This window comes from Strix uralensis, chromosome 5, assembly GCF_047716275.1.
Source record: "Strix uralensis isolate ZFMK-TIS-50842 chromosome 5, bStrUra1, whole genome shotgun sequence".
In the NCBI taxonomy this organism is placed as follows: Eukaryota; Metazoa; Chordata; class Aves; order Strigiformes; family Strigidae; genus Strix; species Strix uralensis.
Genome location: NC_133976.1, coordinates 23,870,345 through 23,893,881, shown reverse-complemented (window position 1 = coordinate 23,893,881; position 23,537 = coordinate 23,870,345). Strand labels below are relative to the sequence as shown.

The following is a 23,537-nucleotide window of genomic DNA, read 5'->3' as shown; positions in this document are numbered from 1 at the left end:
AAAAAAAAAATTAGTTTCTCTGTGGTGAAGATTGAATATTCTTGACTTTTTTGTTTGTTTTTAACATTTCCACCTTACTGTTGAATTCTAGTCACAATGTTCTGTTGGCACACAATAAACACATTAATATGTCACAGTCCTAACTAAGAAATCAGAAAATCAGGGACCCATGAAATCAGATCAGAAAGGACCTCAGTCCCATATAGATACAAAGGAAATATCTGACATTTCTGAGTGAGTATGTCTATTGTTTGTTATCATCTACAAAAAGAAAGCAACTCTGATCTTCCATAAAAGAAAATTACAATGATCACTCCATAAAAACAACAGAGAGAAGTTTCTATTTGGAGAAGTATTCAGATAGAAATTAGAATTTATTAGAAATACTAATTGTAGTTCTGCTTTTTTCTTAGTAAATTATATTTTATTGGACATTTTATGAGACAACAATTTTACTTTACAGTTCTGTGGGGTTTCCTAAACTAGGCAGGAAATCTCTCAGTAATCATGTTGTTATACTGAAAAAGATAATGACCTAAAACCTGCTCACTGCCTTGGCAGAGGATTCACTGACATTGCTGTCTGGCATGATTTTAAGCACTGGCCAATACTATCACATTAACCTGGAGATAAGGTAGCAAGTCTGTCTGCAATGTCAGCTTCAGATCATCTGATTTTATGAAATGCCCTTGGGTAACTTGGCCCTTAGCAGAAAACTAGAGATATAATAAACTGGTGTGCAGTCACTATTATAGTTGAACATTTTTAATGTGTTAGAGCTTACAAAGTTTTTCCATTAGACACTTTCTCCTTAGAGATCACAAATAAACTGTGCTCTCACTTAAAACGGTTAGGTGAGAAATGTGACACATGTATTTTGGAAGAGTGGACTTTCGCTTTGAGCCACCTTGCAAAGTATCTGTATAATTGTACAGAAAACTGCCAAATATTACCATAAAATGCAGGGTAGCCCAATCTATTCTTTAAGAAAAGACTGACAATGCTTCAGAATTTGTAAGAAGCTGAACCTGCTTTCAGGGACAGCAACAGACTGAAAAGACAATCAGGATTGCCTTCCTATTGTGCTGAGGAAAGTTATAGGAGCAACACCTTTCTTCATTTCAATAATACATCAAGACAATACATCAGGAAATAACAGTTTTTTCTCACACCAGTGAAATAATTCCCTTCCTTTCAAACCCAAAAATGACAGTGGTGTGCCTAAAATCAGAGCTTGACCTACATTTTGCATGAACACTTCTAATGAAAACTTCACACAGTTACATTAATAAGCAGTTGTTTTCAGACTTCTGTGGAAGGACCTCTGTGCAGATGCATGTTCACATTCAGACAGCACCAATGACATATCCATTTCTCTCTGAAGCAAGCTGGTTAATCTCCAAGTAAACTGCTACAGCAGTGCTTTTTAGGGTTAAGCGATGCATTAAGTGGTGTCCAAAAGCAAAAGTATTTTGTTTCCTAATGATGTATATATTTCTTAATGGGATTTTCAAAATTGAAATCAATGCAAGTAATACCTTTAACAAACTGTAGTGCATGTGAAAATTCCATTAAACATAAAAAATCCTTTTCCAAAGCCTTATCATTTTTAAACCCAGCTCATGGCAGTTAAGTGGCTAGCTGAGCCTCACCATGGAATCTGTAACAATGCCTGGCATTTAAATATATTTTTAAGTCCTTATGAAGTACCCAAACTGTAAGGCTCATCTTTCTCTCATAGATCAGCATAAGAGTTAGGCAATGAAAAAGGGTAAAGAATCTCTGGATATTATAGAGTAAAATACATACATTCATGCAATAGTACTAGTCATATTAGCAATAAATACGTCCATTATGGTAGATCTGAATGACCTTTTTTGTGGTAAATCCCACAGTGTCAAGCTCTAACAAATACCAAAGAGAAAACATGTCTGCCTGAAGATTTACATTCAAGTAAGCTTCATGAGTGAATCAACTCTAAATCTGATCATGCATTCACTGAAATAATATGAGCCCATGGATTTCAATGCACTTAGTGCAGGTATTTCGCATGAGCTATATCATCACTTCTAATGTATTTTCTGTGGATTTAATTGAAATGAGCAGCACAACAGCCTATTTAAAAAAAATCCAAATCACAGATAGTTTCTCTCTGCAGGTTACAGTTCATATGCAGTGGGATTTATTTCTAATGAACGCTGTGCTTTTGAACCATCCATTATAATTATTGAACATTAAAACTAGAATGAGTTGGGAATTTTCTGACAGAACAGTTTTCAAATAGTGAATATAGCCTTTAGAGAGCTTCAGCCTCAGGGATCCTGTTTTGCATGGATCACCCTTACTACTTACTCTTTAATGAAGCTAATGAAAAGAAAGGTTTCAAGAAACTTGCTAGACCTTGAGACAAAGGCTTGGAACATATACTTACATGTACACATTGTGTGTGGTGTATACATCAGTCTGACTCCATATGCTAATGAAATTGCATACTCAGCTGGAGACTAGTTGTCAATGACAGCCTGGGTCTGATTCCTTTTCCTATTAGAATCATAGAATGGTTTGGGTTGGAAGGGACCTCTAAACGTCATATAGTCCAACCCCCCTGCAATGAGCAGGGACATCTTCAACTAGATCAGGTTGCTCAGAGCCCTGTCCAGCCTGCCTGTGGATGTTTCCAGGGATGGGGCATCTACAACCTCTCTGGGCAACCTGCTCAGTGTTTCACCATTCCCACTGTAAAAAACTTCTTCCTTATATCTAGTCTGAATCTACCCTCTTTTAGTTTAAAACCATTATCCCTTGTTCTATTGCAACAGGCCCTACTTCTTTTTAAATGGTCATTTGCAGGCTGAGAGTCTGTTTATAGAACAGGAACATCCTCTGCATCTAAGCTTTCCCATCTTTGGAATACCCCTTCTGCAGGCTGATGAAGTCTGAAGTCTAGCAAACAGGATGACACAGAGTTGGTTTGACTTTTGTCTAACTCTTGTTTTATCCCTGACAAGAGGATAATGTTGTTTTATGGCTGTGAATTCTGGGTACTTTTATTGTTCTGGTAATGTAACTACTTGTAACTTTTACAGAATTAGCTGCTCTAAAAATCAAGGAGCAACAAAAATAGTTCTGTTTAATAAGACATGAGGTCTGAATAATTTTTTATGTGTCTCACAGTGGTAGCCCTCTCTGAGTTACAGGAGAATAAAGGTCCCTTTCTCACAATTCATGGTTACACAGAAATGAACTTCAGCACTACTCACATTAAAATCCCTTCTGAACTACAAACTTTTTGTCCAATAAAGCCTTTCACAGATGTAGCAAAGAGTGCTATATCTATTCTCCTTGTTCTTGACAGTCAGAAGATATAAGAAAACTAAAAATACTATAGCAGAAGAAAAAAAATCTTAATGCTATGGGAAAAACTTGAAGCCTAAATAACTTCTTGTCTCCATCCCCTACCCCAACCCCACCAGAACTGATACAGGACTTCTTATGTACTGTTTTCCACCTCCACAATTGACAAAGATTTCCTCACAACAGACTGCCTCATGTAGATGATCTAGACCCTGTGTACCCACTCAGACACATGATCTGTCTATCTCACAATTGACCTGGACCCTTTCGTCATCAGAAGGGTCCTACAAACTTTGTAATATAGCCTCTGACTGCCTCAGCAGGTAAAATAGATAATGTCTGTGTGGATATTTAGGGATTTTCTATCTTCTACCATTGATTCTAGGACTACGTATCTTCTTCTTTCTACTTTGAAATTTGAGATGTGACACAGGAAATATTGGGGCACCCTGAAAGTATATTTTAGAAAAACACAGATACTCTCATGGCTTCTTCAATTTGGAAGTACTTGAAACTGAATTGTCTCCTTGATAACCTGTAAAATTTCTATGCATCAGAGCAGGTGTGTGCACCAAATTGTCCCAGTGCAGGTAGCTGAATGACTACTTCTCAGCTAGGCTTCACTGCTTAGAACTGAAATATCCCCCAAGTCCCCAGAACTGTCCCATCAGTCTGGTGCTTGCAGAGGCAACATCATGTACACAGCATGCCTTGAATTCAACACAAAGCCACCACTTCCATTACAGAAAAAAAACCCAACAGTTGTAATGTCACAACTTTTGTCCAGATTGCTTCCTTGATTTAAGGCCTCCCCTACTTTCACACACAGGATTATATTCAGGCCCTCTTCAGAATTGCTGCTTTTCTCATGCTATTTATTTTATTTTTCTACTCAGTTTCAATAGGTCAAATAGACGGTACCTCCCATCCAGCCTGTTCCCTAATCTGGTTTTAATAGTATATCCTGGATAGGTGGGAGATACAGCTATTGTGTTTTCCTGAGTTAATTGAATTTAAGTTTTCCACTTTGGTGCAAGTTCTCTAACTGCTGGTAGTTATAACACAGAAGATGAACAAGACCAGTGGTTAGTGAAGTGCTAAACCACAGAGGGAAGGCTCAGTACATCTCAAGCTATCAGGGTGTCTAGTGTAGATCCAACTCAGCTACTTGCACTCCAAAGAGAAGTGGATGTTTAAAAAGATGCAGCTGATCTAATGTCTCTTACTGTCTAATTCTATACAACTTGTCCTTTAGAAGTGCCTTTCTCCACAGGCTAAAGAAGCAGCCTTAGCATCAAACACTGGAGTCTGAACCATCCTGCTGGGACAGATATACCTAGATAGGTACTCTTGAATGTGTCCCACAATGCCAGTAACAGAGCAGAAGATTGAATTATGATTTAATTTTTCCCTTATCCTTGTTACCAAATACTTTATGTTTCTTATGTGAATCTTCTCAGCTCTTTCAGCCATTTTCACTTTTTAAGGTCAGAATTGCAGCAAGCTTCATTCCCCACAAGGGTTTTTTGCTCTCATTCCCTCCCACCAGTCTTGCCTTCACTCTCAGCTGTTGGAAGCCTTTACCAGATCATTTCTAGCCAGAAGATAAATGTTACATCATAAAATAGAGATACATGCCATCTATCCACAGGCATCCCACAGATTGGGAAAGACAGCAAAATGATCCATTTGTGGTGGAGAGAGCGTGAGTGGTTTTAGTCTCAGAAAAACACTGAAAGCATTCATAGCCATCCTCCCTCTGCTGCAGAATCTAGAGGGCTTAGAAAAAGACAGTCTCTTTCTTCTTTTAAAGTCATGCACATGCCATAACACTACAATTGCTTTTGCATGTGTTGCTGCTTGCTAAAGAGTTGACTGGATGACAACACTTATGTTTCATAGTTGTGTTCACAAATCACAAAGAAACACCATGCAATGGATTCTACACCAAAAATCAACGTGGAAAAGGCTGGCTGGAGGTAAATATATTTGAAACCAGAAGACTATAAACAAGGAGGTAACAATGATGGCAAGGTGCCAATAACTGACAAAAGGATTCATGCTTCTCTGCAGAATTTCCATCCCCATAAGCTTACACCTACAGATTTTTATTGCTTTCAGTACACAACATACTTTTCTGTCTGGACCTGTGGGAAGAAAATTAATCTTTTTTTAAAGAAAAATATTACAGATGCAAGTCAGTCATTGTTTTGCTCATATAACAAGATTATTTTCCACTTATAAGATAAACTTAATGGAATGAAGCTTCTGCAAACACTTGTTCAGGTAGAAAACATGGGAAACTACTTAACATATATATTTTTTTAACCTTTTAAAAACATTCCTTACCAAACTACTAATTAAAATGAGGCTTTGAGAGAAAAAGTCAAGGCTTTCTCACAAACATGAAAGTACAACATTCATTAGTTATTATCTCAAGCAGTAAAGTTAGACTGTAATTCTTTACATTGCAGAAAAAAACTAGGAAAACATCTGTACATTTCAGTTGCTTTCAGAAACTTTAAGACAAAGGAAAGATCTAATAACTGATTTTAAATTAAATGTCTGCCAGCTTTAAAAAGTATGAACTCTTAAAGCTTGGATGTGGGAGGAGCTATAAAAGCTGGTACCCTCACTGGAACTTGTATATACTTGCATTTCAGAAACTGAATTATGGTAATGATTTCACTGTTCAGATTTTCCACTTAAGTCTAATTTTGACCTTTTCTGCAATATTTATAAGTATTCCCTTTCTATGCATAAATTATTTTATGCAAAGAAAGGAACGGTTTTACTACGTCTTTTTTTAACATTGTATTTATTATTTTAAGATAAGTAGATACAGAGAACACAGTTGTCAACCACTCACTGGAAATGGTATGTTCCACAACTACACATTGCAAAGTTTGCACTGCATAGTTTTCCCTCCAAAGTGTTATTTCACCACATGCCTAAAAGTAACCTGAGTTCATCCAAATATTTTCCAGTGACTTCTGAATACCTGATTTTACCATAGAGGTAGAGTAGGACAGCTGTATCCCAAAGACAACTTCTGAAATTCAGATAATAGGAATTTGAAGACATTCACTTCACCAAGCTTTGCTAATCTGTCCTGTCATCTGGGAACAACTTCTCCTTGGATCAGTAATGGTTGTCCAACTCTGTGTATTTCTTCATCTCATTTCCTAACAAGACATGATTCCTTTGTCACACAGAGGGTATCAGGGTACCATTGTAATGTATCAAATAAAAAGAGGGATAGTTGATCTCTAGGACCAGGGAACAACTAATATAAATGTAATGCTCTACTACTGTGTCTATATGAAACAATGCTATGGTATAGGCCTGGGCACTAAAACTTTACTGCATGCACTGTTAAACTGTTAGAGCACTCCCAGTATGAGTGGGCCTGGGCTTGGACCAACTCACACTCTCCCACTGTTCCCAGGATTTTGCCCACACTTTGGGATGATTTCCACTATGTAATGTTCATATACCCACACTGGTTTTGCTGAGAAATTAAAAGATTTTAATATTATAAACCTAGACTATGACAACTGGCTTCATGACCTGTAAATATTCTTGACAACGTATAGTAACTATTTTAGGTAGAGCTTAAGAGGATAACACAAGGAACATCCATTCAGACCAGGGGATAAACTGATTGAGAGCAGGCCTGCAGAGGACCTGGGGAGACTGGTGGATGAAAAATTAGATATGACCCAGCCATGTGTGCTTGCAGTCCTGAAAGCAAATCATATCCTGGGCTGCATAAAGACAAGTGTGGCCAGCAGGTCAAAGGAGGTGATTCTTCCCCTCTACTCTGTTCTTGTGAGACCCCACCTGGAGTACTGTTTCCAGCTCTGGGCCCTCCAGTACAAGAAAGAAATGGACCTGTTAGAGCAGGTCCAGAGGAGGGCCACAAAAATGATCAGAGGGGTGAAACACCTGAGAGAGTTGGTGGTGTTCAGCCTAGAGAAGGCTCCAGGGAGACCTTATTGTGTCCTTTCAATGTATAAAGGGGGCTTATAAGAGAGACAGACTTTTTACCAAGGTCCATAGTGACAGGACAAGGGGCAACGGTTTTTAACTGAAAAAGGATAGATTTAGATTGCATATAAGAAAAAAATTTTTTACAATGAGGGTGGTGAGGCACTGGAACAGGTTGCCCAGAGAAGTTTTAGATGTCACCTCCCTGGCAGTGTTCAAGGTTAGGCTGGATGGGGCTTTGAGCAAACTGATCTAGTGAAAGGTGTCCCTGATGACGGCAGGGGGGTTGGACTAGATGATCTTTGAAGGTCCCTTCCAACCCAAACTATTCTATTATTCTATGATTTTTATGATTCCTAGCCACATGGCACTTTCTCAACATGGTAGACTTTAAAGCCAGGTGTCATTTCTATTGGCAAATGACACCCCTAACCATAAAATTCTAGAAAATTGCCCTTTTTGGCCTGTTTTAATTCCCTGGGTTTGTTCCTCCTTCTTCCCTTTTTTTTCAGTATACAAGTTTTAGATGCTTTAGCTCTTCTATAGTTGATACATTTGAAAAAGCTTTCTGTTGATGTGTAACCCCTGTAAACTTAGTCTGTGGTTTTACAGATAACATCATAGAACATTGACATCAGAAATTATGCCATTTTGTGTCAAAAGATGGAGAAGATTAGACTGAAACGTGTTGCATTATCAACTATTCTGCTCATTGGGAATGAGCAACATTTTTGAAGGGAAAAAAATGTTCAGCTTTACTTCATCTGCAATACTTATTACAATGTTTTATTAAGAACAGTAATAAACTAAAGTCTGCTTCTTTACAGTTGTCCATCCTCAGGACATATCATGGAAAATGCTAGGCACACCCTTGAAGACCTTCAAAGTAATTTAAAATATCAGTAGGTAATTTGATTCTTTTTTCTTCTCATAAATTAGGTTAGATATCACACTATCATACAGCTTACATTACTACAGCACACAATTTATTGCAGTATTATGGTTTTTAAAGGGCCATGTGATCCATTCATCTCATCAACTTTACTATAAATATAGCCACACTAGTCAATCACTGACCAAAGACCAATCTCTCCATCTGTTGCAACGTGTATGTCAGCCCTGATATTCAGAAGTACTGAACTCCAAAAGCTCAAGTACAAAGTAGGTACTCACAACTTGTAAAACTAAGCTAAGAAATCTTCAAATACCAGTAGAAAACAAGTCAATATTAAATAACCATATTGGAAAAAGTCTGTGCTGCATGGAAAAACTAAGGAAGGAGATTATTTAAAAGTAGTTTTTATGCTATACATTATTTGAATGTTCAACACAATGTAGAAGTAGAAATGTTATGGTATATTGTGTTACACTTAAGATCTTCTTATGGGCAAAATGCCAAGCAAAGAATTTATTGTTAGTCTAATTAAAATCTTAACAGCCTAATAAAAGCTATAGCAAATATTATTATTAATCCAGTTACAATGATACTAGCTTTTACTGTTTGAATTACTTCATTATTACAGGAAAATCTCATTAATAATGTAGCTAAATCTGTTATAAATGAACTTCTGAGTATCAGTCCATTTTTTCCAGTGATACACACCCTATCCATGCTCCTCTGGTTCCTAAGAACAAAAGATTCAGCCCTCTGCAAGAAGAATAGAGGGAAGGGGAGGTTATGTTGAGTTGTCAGCATCCAAAGTTCTTCACCAGGAGAAGGTGCATGATATTGATGGCTGGTGTTCCCTCCCTCTTAGTTTTGGGTCCAGCTGAGATTACATTTACACATTTTCTAACACTGTGTGCTTCTTTGCTATTTTTAAAAAATTAGTTCCCACCTACAGTCAGTCTATCTGCAACCATTAACTGCTTAATAATTGAACTTAAGTCCCAGTTACTTTGTTACTGAGTGGCTTCACAGATTTGTTAGATCTTTACCATATACAGTAGAGAGCTAAGCAGAAACGAGTTAGGCAGTAGTCTCCCAACTGCTAGACAATTGTTATCACAACTAACAGAAGCTCAGGACACAAGCCAAAATATACCCTGAAAGCCCACATTGACAGGTCAATACAAAGACTCTAGCCTTTTCCTAGTAACTAAAAATCGTATTTATTGGGCTATAGCAGGGTACTCTGTACAACAGTGCACTTCAACCTTATTTCCAATTTTATTTAATAAAAAATTCCTTTATTATAAGATTTCCAAATATTTTCTACTAGAGCTGTAGTCTGGCCTTCAAATCTCTTTCATACTCCTTTCAAACACCTAGAAAATTAAAACTCTCATTGGTCAAATGCATTCTAACTTGCACAACTTCGATCAATTCATCTAGATGAGATGCAGCACAATTTAGAGAATAATTTTATTTTTGCCCTTTTATAATTTTTAGCAAAATTTATTTAATGTAAGATGTTTATTATTAATTCAGTGTTCAGGTATCTACTTTGAATGCAGACTGTATTTATCCTAAGTCTATATCAACTAGCAAATGTGGCAGGTGGACAACTATTCAGAATAAATTTATGTAGATTGGCACGTCTTCAATTATAATCCATTTGAAAATATGGGAACTGACATTTTGGAACACTTAAAACTCAAGGAGCCAGTTGGCAACCCCAAAATTGTCACTTTCATATGCATAATTGTCTAGTGATGAAAAGGAGAAAGAAAGCTGCCTTACAGAGAACTAAGGAAAGATGTTACCAGGAAAAAGAAAAAAAGTATGGCTTGGATTTAATTCATACTGCAGGTTTAAAATGAAAACTGAATGTTTTGCTATAAAACAGAGAGACCATTTTTGACTGACACATTCTTATAACTAGAGTATATTGCTGAGTAGAAAGCAATCTTTTTTCTTGTCCAGATTTGAAATTTATGGAGTATTAAAATCCTGTCCAATACTGACTGAAGATCTATTTCCTACATTCAAAAAACAGAAGAAGTTTAATTGCTGGTTTATGCTATTAACTGCATTTTAGTTTCTGTTTTCTGAAGTCTTTTAAGTATGCATTATACCTGAGCTAAAGAGATAACTGTGCTCTAGAAATACTATAAAACAACCTCTAACTCTGTAATAATTAGCTTGCTACTAAATTTAGTTTTAAAAATGTGTTTATTTATTTAGTGCACATGGCTTAAGTGTCAGATCAAGTACCTGACAGAGACAAATATTAAGCACACTTGTTCAGAAACTAATTTTATTTAGCATCTTTAAGCAGGGCATAATTAAGTTACTCTGTCATACCAAATGATGGAGGCTTTAAGTAAGTAACATCTGGTTACCCCAATGGCTGTACAACTGCAAGGTGGCCTTTGGCAGGAAAATCTGTGCAAACACAGCCAATACATTATGCTAATGGGAACAATGTAATGAGCAAGGAAGCAGCTAAAATGGAATGACAAAAAGAAAAACAAACAATCAAACAAGTCCCTTCAGCACTTAGCATGCATTTCAATTGCAATTTGTGAACAGAAATCTTACGATGGTTGTAACTAAGTACTAACCTTATTTAGAAATGTTTGGTGAGTCTGTTTCTTATGTTAGAATAAGTTTAATGACAGCAGGATGAATCCACTGATGGTTGTTCCCTTGACTTCAATGAATTTACGCTGAATTGCTCCAAGTGGTGAACTGATCAAAACATATAAACTAATAAAAATATTTTTTCATTCATTTTCTCTCCAATCTTTTAGAAAAAGAAATTAACTAAACTGCAGTATGTGGCCAAAATTAGCCTTAAAATTATGTACATTACAAAAGTATTTCCTCCTTATTACTACTAATCTCTAAACGTTTCACTTGAGTGTTTACTTGCCTCTGTGTCACTCTGATTTTTTTTGTTCCTTAATTCATTGTGACAATGTTCCAGTTGAGTTTCTCTGTCAGATTTCATTCATTGCAGAAGGCCATTGTGAATTCCCTACCTAGCTCTGGAACAGATTAAGACCCCCACTAACCTGAACTGGATTTTAGAAGCAGGTGCCAGGTTTCTAGCTGCAGTGCAGAGGGATGCATGCTATTCACGATGCATGCATATTGCATGTTAAATACAATACATTCTGTGCCGCATCTAACCCACAGCCCTTTCAAAGTCTACTCCAAAAGGACTTTCAAAATAGGACTTTTCAAAATAAGTCTTTTCAAAAAAGACTTTTGAAAGAGCCTATACTGCTTTATAATCTAGGCTAAAAATAATAATCTATATTACCTAAAACAGAAGCAGAGGACAGGGATTTCCAGGGGTGGAGACAACAACCTGGAAAAGTTTAAGGACAGAGCAAACTCTGGGGGAGAAGAAACACCTTAAGAGAAGTTAGTTTATAAACTGTTGGAGGCAGTAGGAATACAGAGAGGAGTCTCTAGCATGCATTTTCCCTTGTATTTTTCACATGTAAGTATAACCCACACTACTGCTAAAATGCTGGTGACCCACCAACCACACACAAAGGAATCTGGTGCATATTGAAAATTACCATATTAGGCAAAAGTCTAATATGAACAGAAACAAAATAAAAGATCTTAGGCAATATATTCACACTGTCTACATTAGGAAGTTATCACAAACTGTTCATAAACAAGAAACTGTTCATAAAGAGGATGTCTCAAACAACTTGAGTGGGACACCCTGTGGGGGAGAAGCAGAGTGAGCTCTGCAGAAGTAGGGCAGTGGGCTGTTTCTCTCCCCCTCCCTCCTGTTGTTGCCCAGAGACAGACCTTGCCTAACTGCACAGGTACAAGCCAGAGAAAATGAGAACCTTCTGGAACAACCTACTGCACATGCGTAAGAAAGACTAGATAAAGGCAATACCCCACTTGTGTCTTTGTTGACCCACCACCTACGGACCACACTGGCTACTCTGCGACAACGCCAAAGTGCTTTTGCTCATTCTCTGGACGGTTATCAGTTGATTGTTGCCAAATTGTCTCCATTCACTCACTAAAGTGGTCCATTAATAAGGTCACCAGCACAGTTGTTCCTCTGAGTCATTGTGGTGACTCGTCCTGCCCTGCAGCTCTGCCGAGCAGAGACCAGCTCTTCCAACATCATGCAGGCTCTCAGGGAATTCAAAAGATTCACCCCCCTCGTAACCCACCACGTGGGATGAGACAGAAGTGCACAAATACAGAACACAGCGCAATTCACAGAATTTATTATCTAATTCTACATAAGGAATGTCAAAAATATGTCAAATAGCAGAAGACACTGTTTTGGTAGAAACTATGGCAGTGCAAGCAATTTAGCAAGCGGAACTTTGTTTTGGGACATTTCATGTCCCTCTGTGATGGCACAATTGCTGTATAAACCTGGTCAGGTTCATTTGTGCCAGCTACCAACGTTTTTATTGGTTTCTATTTAAGTGGGTTTGCATGCTCTGAATTTCACTTTGGCAGTCTTTCTCTGAGCTCAGATTAATGCATATATGCAAAATCTCGCCTCTTTTCCCTTAGTGTCTGTGCACCTATTATCTCAAGTACACCAGGTCAGAAGAGAAAGGGAAGAACTGCCACCTCTTTTAGGCTATGCCAAAGGTTATCTGATTTCTATAAGCATTGTTATGGACTCCCTATGTTCTTCCTAGAGAGCAGAACTCATAAAAACTCACCATTATTTCAAATGTGTGTCCAAGTGCAGATTTACCAGGGGAAAAAAGGTATATCAGGGCAAACCTATCTTCATTTCTTCCATCAAACTACCCCAATAGCATAGCCTTGTGAAGTGCCATGACTAGTTCACCCTTTTGCCTCCCTATGACCCATGTTTTGACACATTTTCATTACAATACCAGCATCTTCTTGCTCAATAGCTCCATCTATCAGATACAGCACATCTTTATGCCCAACAAGGAGTTGCATCTATCAAACAAGTGTCATGCATGGAAGGAGAAGCAGGGACATACTCTCAACCTGAATAAAGTTCTGTACCAGGGCATCTGTTCAGTGCCACAGGACTAATGCCAACCCACACACACAGTTGTTCTGCAGGCACAGATAGGACTGTTTTATGACCCCATATGTATCCTGTGGCACGTACAACAGCCTGTCATGTGACAGAGCACACCGTCAGTTATATAATTTCAGGCTAACCATACTTCTTTTCAAGCCAAATCCTGCCATTCCACTACATGGTTGAATCCAGCTGTATATACTGTGACACAAATTGCCTCATTTCTTTTGGATATATGTATCCTTATTTTACATATACTGTAATATGATGGCATGGAGTCCTGATGCTTCATCATCTGAACCAGTATGTGTTCAGACTCCTACAGGTCCCATCTGAAGTGCATGCCTGGATTTCCTTTGTATGTAAACCTTCCTGGGTGAGGGATGAAACGGTAAAATTGCAGTCTCAAAAACATGGGCAGAAAATGTCTGACTTGTTACTTGCCAGGGGTCCAGGCACCTGAATAGGTATCATATCATAAAGATTCTCACACTCCAGGACAATGACATCAATTTGATTACCAAGCTGTTTACTTACACCAGAATTCAGCAAGAAAACCATGGAGTAGTTTTAATGTGACTTAGCTAACTATTCCCCAAACTCCTAATTTGCCTTTGAAATTTTTCTATGACCTATAGACTCTTCTCAGTTTCTTCAGCAGGTAACTGCATAGACCTGACACAAACACTATTTTTATGTGAGAACTTGGAAAAGCTTTAAATTTCTTATTTGTCTACCTGGAGGATTTGCGTGGCAAGGCAGGATTTTGCTGACTCCCATAGAAATGTGCAGTATGAAGATATCTTAGAGGACCATCTCTGAGGTATCTCAGGAGGGGCTCTCAGAAGAGCAACAAGGTAGAGCAGTGATGACATATGTACCTGCCTTTCCAATCCCCCCCAATGCATACATACAAACCCTCCTTCTGCCTTTCACATCATCTTTGTTCTTTCTGTGTTCAAGGTGAATCTCACTTCTTTGAACTATTCTGCCACATTCTCTCTATATTTTTTTCTAATTCAACTGCAACCCTCTCTGGTGACGTTTCAATTAGTTTCTCCTGGATAATTATTATACAGTGTAGTCCTTCCGCAATTCTTATGTATCATTATTGACAATTATTTCTGTATTTGCACCCTCACCAGCTGCAATGTCATCCGTAGGTAATACTGCATCTTTTCTAGATTCATCTTTAGAATCTCTCTGATGTCAGCATCTGACCTCTGCTTTCCCTCTGTCATTCCAAACTGTCAAGAATTTTAATTCTGAAATAAAACCTAACATGTTAACTTTTCGGGAGGCAATACCAGGATGTAGGAACTTATGTGTAGAAGGTATGCAGCAGTAGATGTGTCTAAATTGCACTGCAGAACCAACACTGAGGTGGGCTTGTGACTGATTCAAGGCTGACTCTAGTATGCCTTGGCTGATAATACCCAGGGGAACTATGAATGACCCAAACATTTATGTTACTCTCCCAAATGCAGTTAATCATACGAGGTGAATCTGGGACACTGGGATGTTCACATATCCATTGCTCTTTCTATGGTAACACTATACAGAGAAGACAAGACAGTGCACTTCCCTTTAGAGATCTGGGATACTTCCTGCATAGTCACTGTTATTGTCTGCCACAAGAGAAGAAGAGATGTGGTGTCAGCCTGAAAAGATATTGCCTACAAGGACAGAACAGACCTAGATTCAAGCAGAATGTGAAGAGATTTCAGTTTCCTACTGTTCAAATTTGAACTCTAAACTTGAGAACATGTTGGCCTGAGCCATGAAAAGATGATGTAAATTCATCTCAAATTTTAAACAGCTGCAGTACTTTGATCTACTGTGTTATACAATGGTGTCAGCATTGCTGCTAAGAGGAAAATGGCTTGTCCCTTGTGTGAGCATTCTCAGTGAAGAAAAGAGTTTTTGTTCCAGATCAATAACGGATTTTTTTCACAAACTGAAATTCCACAAAAACACAAAAATCCAAATCAGTTCAACTGAAGAATTTTATTTCATTCTTTCCAAAAATACTTTGCTTCATTTATAAGTATAGTTAGTTCAGGCTGGAACCAGGCCTCTAGTCCAACATTCTCCTCGAAGCAGTCAGACCAGGTGTCTCAGTTTGTTATCCTGTCAGGTCTTGGAAACCCCCAAGGATGAAAAGAGACTGCAGTCTCTCTGGGCAACCTCCTGAACTTCACTGTCTTCTGAGGAAAAAATGGTTTTCGTTTTATCCAGTCTGAATACTTTTGTTTCAATTTATGCCCCTATCTTCCTGCTCTCCTATTACACCCCACTGTGAAGATGCTGGCTCCATTCTCTTAGTGACCTCTGTGTAGGCACTGGGGGCTGGTGTTCAGTCTGTTCAAAGCCATCTCTGCTCCAGGCTGAACAAGCCCAGATTCATCAGTCTCTCCTCACAGACCAAGTGCTTCAGCCACCAACCATCATGGTGGTCTTGTGCTGAACTTGCTCCAGTTTATTAATGTGTGTCTTGTACTGGGAGGCCAGTATTTCAGGCATGGCCTAAGGAGAGCTAAGTAGAAAGGGATAATCACTTCCCTCAATCTATCAATCTGCTTCTGTTAACAGAGCTCAGGAGGCTCTTGGCCCTGTTTGCAACCATGGCACTGTTAGATCATACTCAGTTGGTGTCTGTGAGGCCTCTGTGACCCTTTTCACAGAGCTGCTCCCCAGCCTGTATCATTGAAAGGGCTCTACCTTTGTCAAACTTTGCATTTGTCCTTGTTGAATTTTATCAGGTTCCCATTGGCTCATTCTTTCATCCCATCTAGGTGCCTCTGGATGACAGCCCTTTCCTTTAGCATACCCCCAATTTAGTACCATCTACAAACCATGAGAGTGCATGTCACTGCCTCCTACTGGTCATTGGCAAAGATGTTAAACAGGAGGGGTCCAGAACAGACACCTGTTACTGTCCTCCAGGTAGAGTATGACCTATATCCATGACCCTCTGAGCCCCATCACCCAAACTGACTCTTACCTATTTTGTTGTACATCCACCCAGATTATAATAACCTAATTTGGGTACAAAAATATTACAGGACACAGTGCCAAAACCCTTGCTAAAATCAAGGTAGATGATCTCTTCAGCTCTCCCCTCATCCACAAACCCAGATGTCCCATCACAGAAGGCAATCAGGTTGAACAGGCATGTTGACTGCTTCCAGTAACCTTTTTCTCCTGCATGTGCCCAGAAATGTGTTCCAAGAGGGCTTGCTCCATGATTTTCCCAGGGACCAAAGTGAGACAGATCTGCCTGCATACATAAATGTTTTTCAGCTGTTAAAATTGTTCTTAAAATTGAGTACTACCAAGTTACTTACAGGAAAATGGGGGAAGAAAAGGTGTCACCACAGACCATGTAATAGTAGTAGTGATAATTAGGAGGTGTTACACCACAAGTCCTATAACAGTAATAGTAATAATTAAGAAGTGTTGCTGAATTATCTGCAATAAAATTTGAGAAGTGTTACTGAAGTATCTAATGATTTTATTTTTTTTTTTCTTTGTCTCTCTGGTATACTCTTGACATCTTGACTTTCCTTGTTCTGTCTTCTTAAACTAAATAAAGACAGACAGGGACCATATCTTAATTTGCTTTAATTTGCTTTAATGTGCTCCAATTTGAACATTATGGATATTTAAATAACCTAAATAATAATTATATCAACAACAAATTAGTATTCAAAGTGAAATGATAAAATATGATGAAACCTGTATAAAGTACATGGGATTCAGGTCAGCTCATTTAATAGTCTGTATTTTATATGGTATATTTTACTCAACTACTTTATACAAATTAAAGGGGTTCTATTCCTCAAGGCATTTTATAAATGTTAATTATTAATATAAAGTAAAGCCTTTTCTTCACTACTGTATTTCCAGTGCTCAAAGCCAACCCAGAATTCAACAGATTGCATATTTTTAAGATGTTGCCAATGTTTTAAACAGAAAATCCCTTTGGTTTACATTCCCATATATTCAGATGGTTGTTGCACATCTGCTGTAATGATTAAATAGGACATTACATCTCTGGAGGAAAACCAACTCAATTAAGTGAGAGAACTAAAAGGTAGTTTTCCTTCTCCTTCTTAAAAATAAAAGACACTTCTGGTTTTTCTACTTTTAAACTCTAATTAATACTTGTATTGTATAATACACAAAATCACAGAAAGCAGATGCATGCCAAAAGGAACATGACCACACAATTACTAGTTACTAAATACTGATTTTCTGTCATTAAAAAAAATTAAAAACCACCACTAGATTTGTTAGTTATGGTTCCAATGCATCTAAATAAAGGGCCTAACACTTCCTGTTATTTTAAACTAATGAGATGATCTATTTGCTTCCCTTTCAGTGAACATGATTCAACGTGCTTGAATACAGTCTGTAGCTTGCAAAATGGTGGTCAGACAAAAGAGGCAACCTCGTTGGTTCCCTTAACTGCTTTCTTAGGCTATTCCAAATTAAATGCTTTATCTTGCCAGATCACCCAGCTTTTCAATGCAAAATTTAATGCTTCTCTAAACTAAAAAGCCTCTGCCACTAGCCAATCTGCTGGGGCTGTGTTGTCAGAACCCCTTGATGTATGCCAAGAAGAGATGCTCTCCTGCCAGCACAGTTACATCACCTCACTGAATGACAGATGCAAAACTAACGTTAGCTTTCCTCTATTGGCATAGCCACACATTGGGGTTTTGCCAGTGTAACTATGCTAGTCAGCTTCTGTATGTGAGTGTGAAGGGTTTTTTTTACTTTCCACTCCTCTAGCTTTGTTGGCAAGTCTTGTAGACATGGCCTAAGAATGTTACTATTAATGATCAAAATGGCAATGACTTCCATCCATAAGGTATTTAACTTACCAAAACATACCTGAAGTTTAAAAAAGTACCCTTGAGGACCATAGATTTCTGTTTGATTTGACTAGAAACAAACAGCTCATTGGAAATGTTTCTTTTAGCTGTTTGACCAGAGACTCCAAGAACTAACAGGCTTTATCTGAAGCTTTTCTTATATTGGAATATTCACAGATTTTTTTCTGCAATGGAGGGATTATATCCTATATTTTTTAAGGTGTAGTTCACACTACAGCTTGTTCCTCTCTTCTCTAGCTGTCCATGTAGGACCTCCACTTCTACATAAAAGTTGACTGAAACTGGATGCCAAACTATTTTTTTTTTTAGCTTGTAGTGGAATTAAGATGACTAGGGCTGGTCATAAATCTAAGTATTTTTTATATACAACTGCGTATACTGTCCATACTTTATTCTGTCCGGCCGAACCTCACCAGTGCCTATGTTAACCCGACAGACTTTACTGTATTTCCTTCTATCATTTCTATAAACCTGGAGAACTAAGTTGTTGTTGCTGCTGTTTTATCGGTGGTTAGTAAATCTGGCCTGTGTTGCAGACATCTACAATATTCATTTCCTGGAAGGAAGGGGATGTTTGTTTCACGCTTTGCAAATCAGCATGAATAACAAACAAAGAACGAACATAGTGCAATAAGATGTATGGTGTTATTTTATTCATTATTTAGCTTTATAACTGTATAAATAATCTGGCCTGGAGTAGGAACAGACCAGTCAAATTTAGCACACCATTGTTCTTATGCATGTTTGTGTAAATTGTGTTTGTGACAGGTTATAATACTACAAGGAAATATTTTGGATGGAAGTAACAGATGACCCATGACAACTCTAACTAAAATACATTATTGGTGCAACACAGTAAATAAACCCATCATATTCCATCTATTGAACTTCACTAAGACACAAAATAATATATAGTGCATGATAGAACAAATATGAAAAGGCAAGCCCTGTTATTTACCAGCTACACAAATCCTCTAATAGCCAAAAGTGATCCTAACCACTTTCTCCCTGCTGAGCCATTTAGAATAAACCCTTAGCTCAGGTCAATTCCTTTGTTTCCCTATGTAACCTCTTTTGCCTTTATCTCTGAAAGCATTTTTAATTTTTATTATCTGACATGTTGCCTACATCATTGACATAGTATCCTACCTTCAACGCCTTCCCTGATTGGCTGACCTAATTTTTGACAACAGGAGCACTGAATGAAATAATTATTAATGCGCTGAGACTATTCAGGTGAAGGCTAAGAGTACTTTTGAATGACAGGAGACCCTAAGTATAGGAACACTTAGGATGCTGAAAATAATTTACTGTCCTTCCCCACAGCCTCTCCCCCCACCGCCCCAAAAATATTTTTTGCTTTTTGCATAAGGTTTATTTTTGTCTGTAAATATGAACTCTAGAGTTTATATTAGCTGAGTTCCAAAGGCAAAAGGGAGAGAGAAATCTAAATCAGACACAATGTTTAGCAAATTTTGCAGACCCTTTCTCTTGCCATTTTCTTACTAATTAGTTGCTATTTCTTCCACCATTCTCAACCTTCCTTTACCAGTGGAGCTCACCCTAATGACTGGCAGTCCCTGGCCTTCACTCCTTGGATATGTCCAAGGCATGTTTGAGGGCTCTAAAAAGTTTCCCTGAGGCATTTGCCCTCAGATGATGAGCTCTTGTACCATACTATTGAGGAAAGAGGTGGTATACAATCTTTCTCTTCACAAGTAATTTTTCTGTTGCTCATACATACATGACCCTTGTTTTTTCTCCTTTGATGTTGTGTTGCATATATTTTGCTTGACAAATGCAGATATTTTGCAGTAATCTCCTTTTCTTATTCATATTACTGATAGCCTTCCTCCACTTCCATGAAAATGCAAAATCTACAAAAAAGTAAATATGCCAAAGAGGGGTTGAAAGCCCATTTAGTCTCCATATATATGCTCCAAGCCAAACTACAGTTTTTGTGGATGTAACAGAAATGTAAGAAAACAGGGAGAAGCTCTTACTGAATCACAAGTCAAATTGCATAAACAGAATCATAAATATATTATTCCACTGTTTACTCAGCTTTAAACTTGACACTTAACAAGAAATGTTTAGCCACATGAGACAGAAACTTGCATCTTCTCACTTATCCACATTCACGCTCTGTCTCTTGCATTTGGTTTGTGCCAGATTAGCAGAAGAGAGTGAGGGATGAGGCTAAATTGTTCCTCTCTGTGCAGAGGGAATGCAGAGTCTCCCAACAGCAAGTGGCTTTCCTCACCATATGTGTTTCTTCATCTTGGCCCAGCAGGGCAGGAAAATGAATTTGAGGATTTTCAACACAACGCACATTATGTAAGTGTTAGCTGCAGTGCTTTGCTCCATTTTTGCTTTCAGTGGCTTATTCACATACATTTCACAGAGAGTGGCTAAGCCCAAAAGTTAGAAAAGATCTATTACGTGTGGCAAGATCTATGGCATTAAAGTTAAAATTTTTACATGAGAGTGAAATTCAGGTTAGTACTTTACATATAATCGTGATGTAGCTCAGTAAACAGGGCTGTGTTTTTGCACACATGCAGCATACTTAGTCATCAGTTCCCAGGGTAGTCCAAAATCAGCCTTGCTATTCTCAGTGCTGATAAAACAATGGACTAATTTGAGACAATAGGCTCACTTGAGACAAAGTGACTGACTGAATAACAATGCATCTGGCTAATTGTTAAAGAAGTTCTCTAGGTAGGGATTTTGAACAACACAGGAGATTCTCTGAACAGGTCCTAGTACCATAGGGGAATTGATAGGCACCACTTGTATGTTGTTCCTAGAGAAGCAGAAAGAGTAATGCAGGACAATCTTTTGTAAATAGATAAAGATAGTTAAGGGACGCTTTGTACATAGTTCCAGATAATATTGGGAAAAGTTCATGCATTTGCTGGAGAGGTAAACTCTAAAATAAAACCAGTTCAGGGAATCTCATCCAAACCTCTTGAAAATGCCATTTGCAAGGACCCAGACAGTGACAGACCATTCTGTTTGAGAGATTCAATTCTCCACATGAGCATTACCCTATTCAACATATTTCAGAAAATCAGGGGTTTCTTAAACAAGCATTCTGTCTGTGAATGTTCACAATACATGAATGATACAACCCTGAAGGACATTTTCTTTAATGATAGACTATCATGTTGTAATCTCATTTGCCAACATATGACCTCCCCTCAAGTAATAGCATTTCAGATGCAGCATTTAAACTTGTTTCTTTAAATGCTGGATGTTCATGTCTATACTATTTTCACCAGGTTGCATGATGGCCAGCTTCCAATTAAGCACAGGTGAACTCATGACCATCCTTCTTTCCTGACTTCACCATATTGATTAGTGTTCCTCGTTACAAGGAGATATATATATATATACATATATAGTATTGCTACCAGAAGGGATGAGGTGAGGAAATACCTGTAGTTTTGCTGCCAGTTGTGAGGTCAATACAACTCAACCAATGACCATGAAGTTAGGTGATGTGCACTGCCTTCTGAAAAAATACTGGACTGCTGGTCAGTGTGATGCATTTTACCCTTGTATCCTGATCGAAGTAAAATCAAACTGCACCATTAGCAGATACTGATCTTACCTCTGCAATTGTGAGTAAATGATATACTCCTTACTACTATTTTATGAGTGTGTAAACAGAGATCTAAGGGAATCCATAGTTTAAAATGTTGTTCATAGCTAATGCTAATATATCTCTGTATCACTCCATCTTTAAAAAGCAAAATGTAGCTTGTAAGCAGATTAAAAGACCTTTCTTTCATATTTTATTGACATAATTTATACAGCAATCAAATGTTTGGAAAAGTCTTTGATCTTAAGCTGTTGACAGAGTCGATTCAGACATTCCATATCTATGTAATAGATTTGTCTTCTTCCAAAATTCAGACTCTATATCATATTATATCAAATGAACTTTACCACTTATAATCAGGCCCATGAAGCAGAAACAAAAGTATTCAATTGTGTCCAGAGTAAAGGAATGTACCCTTACATTTGTGGTTTTATGTTTTAGGCTGCTAATACTTTATAACTGATTCCACAAACAATGCCCCTTCCACAAAATAATTACTCTGTCTACATCCAGTCTTATTTTCACTGCTATTCAAAAAAACCCCTAAAAATCAGACAAATGGAAGTACAAAACAAGGCTAAACTAACTACATATTCCTACATACTAAATACATATGCCCCTTTATTTAAGGATTATAAAGTTATATATGAACATTCTGAAATTAATTATTTGTGATCTTCTAAAACAATAAAGATTTTGGTAACACTGATTACCTGACTGAACGAAGCGTGAATATAAAAGTTTTGATTTGCACCAGTTAACTGAACATTGAAATAAATTTAAACAAATCAATAAAGACAAAGTATATCTCAGGAACATTTTGAATCTCAAAGTCACACCAGACAAGTGATGCCATGCTATCATAAAACTCTTTAAAGACTCAATCATGGATCTCAGTGTACTTTAAAATCACAGCCGTCTCCTTTCTTCTCAGTGAAAACCTTTCAAGTTAGCAGTCATCTGAAGTTTTTCTTTTCCTATGAGTATCTGCCTGTGAGGGTTTTCTGCCAATGCCTTTTGGGGGGTGAAAAGTATCCTAAGTTTCATTCTTTAAAAACCCCGTGACTCTGCAGCAGCCAGACTTTTCTGAATGCATGGGTAACAAAACTGGGAGTTTAACTCTATGCCCCTCCTCTGCCAACAAACTATCTTGCCAGTGTTTCCCCAAAGCTTACTCGTATTTCTGCCACCACAGTGTTTCCATCATTTTCATATATTTTTCATTTTCCTTTCTTGTCAATACTAAAATACCAAAGATAACTCACAACTACAGACTATGAGAAGTTACAGGTTGTTAAAGGATCTGCTAATAAAAACAGGATTTTAAAGGGACAGATTATATGTGTGAAAATATGAATGATTGAAACTGTGTGTGGGATAAATCTCAAAAAAACTTATCTTATCATAGGAAAGTAATATAAAATATCAGAGACGTGCAAAGACATTATCATGTCTTCTGGAAGTCATATTGAATCATATGCCTTCTGATAATCAAAAAGAGTAAAAAATTGAAATACTCTTTAATGCTAATTCTTTCATGTAAAATGCATTTCATTTCCTCTGAGAAAGAATTCATCAACCATAGTAATGTTCTCTATAAAAAGTAAAAGCTACAGGATTGATGCTTATGACTAGCAAAAGTTGAAAGATTGACATAGCTAAGACATTTAGTGAAATTATTGTATGACAGAGTGTTTGCTTGCCTAAAAGTCACCATTTCAGACCACTGAAGTGCTA

General features: G+C 37.6%; 1 protein-coding gene across 5 annotated transcripts in view; it reads right to left on the bottom strand.

Moving 5' to 3' along the window:
* Positions 1-23,537, bottom strand: part of GRM8 (glutamate metabotropic receptor 8) — a 356,584-nt gene that overhangs the window by 6,572 nt on the left and 326,475 nt on the right. The window lies entirely within an intron of this gene.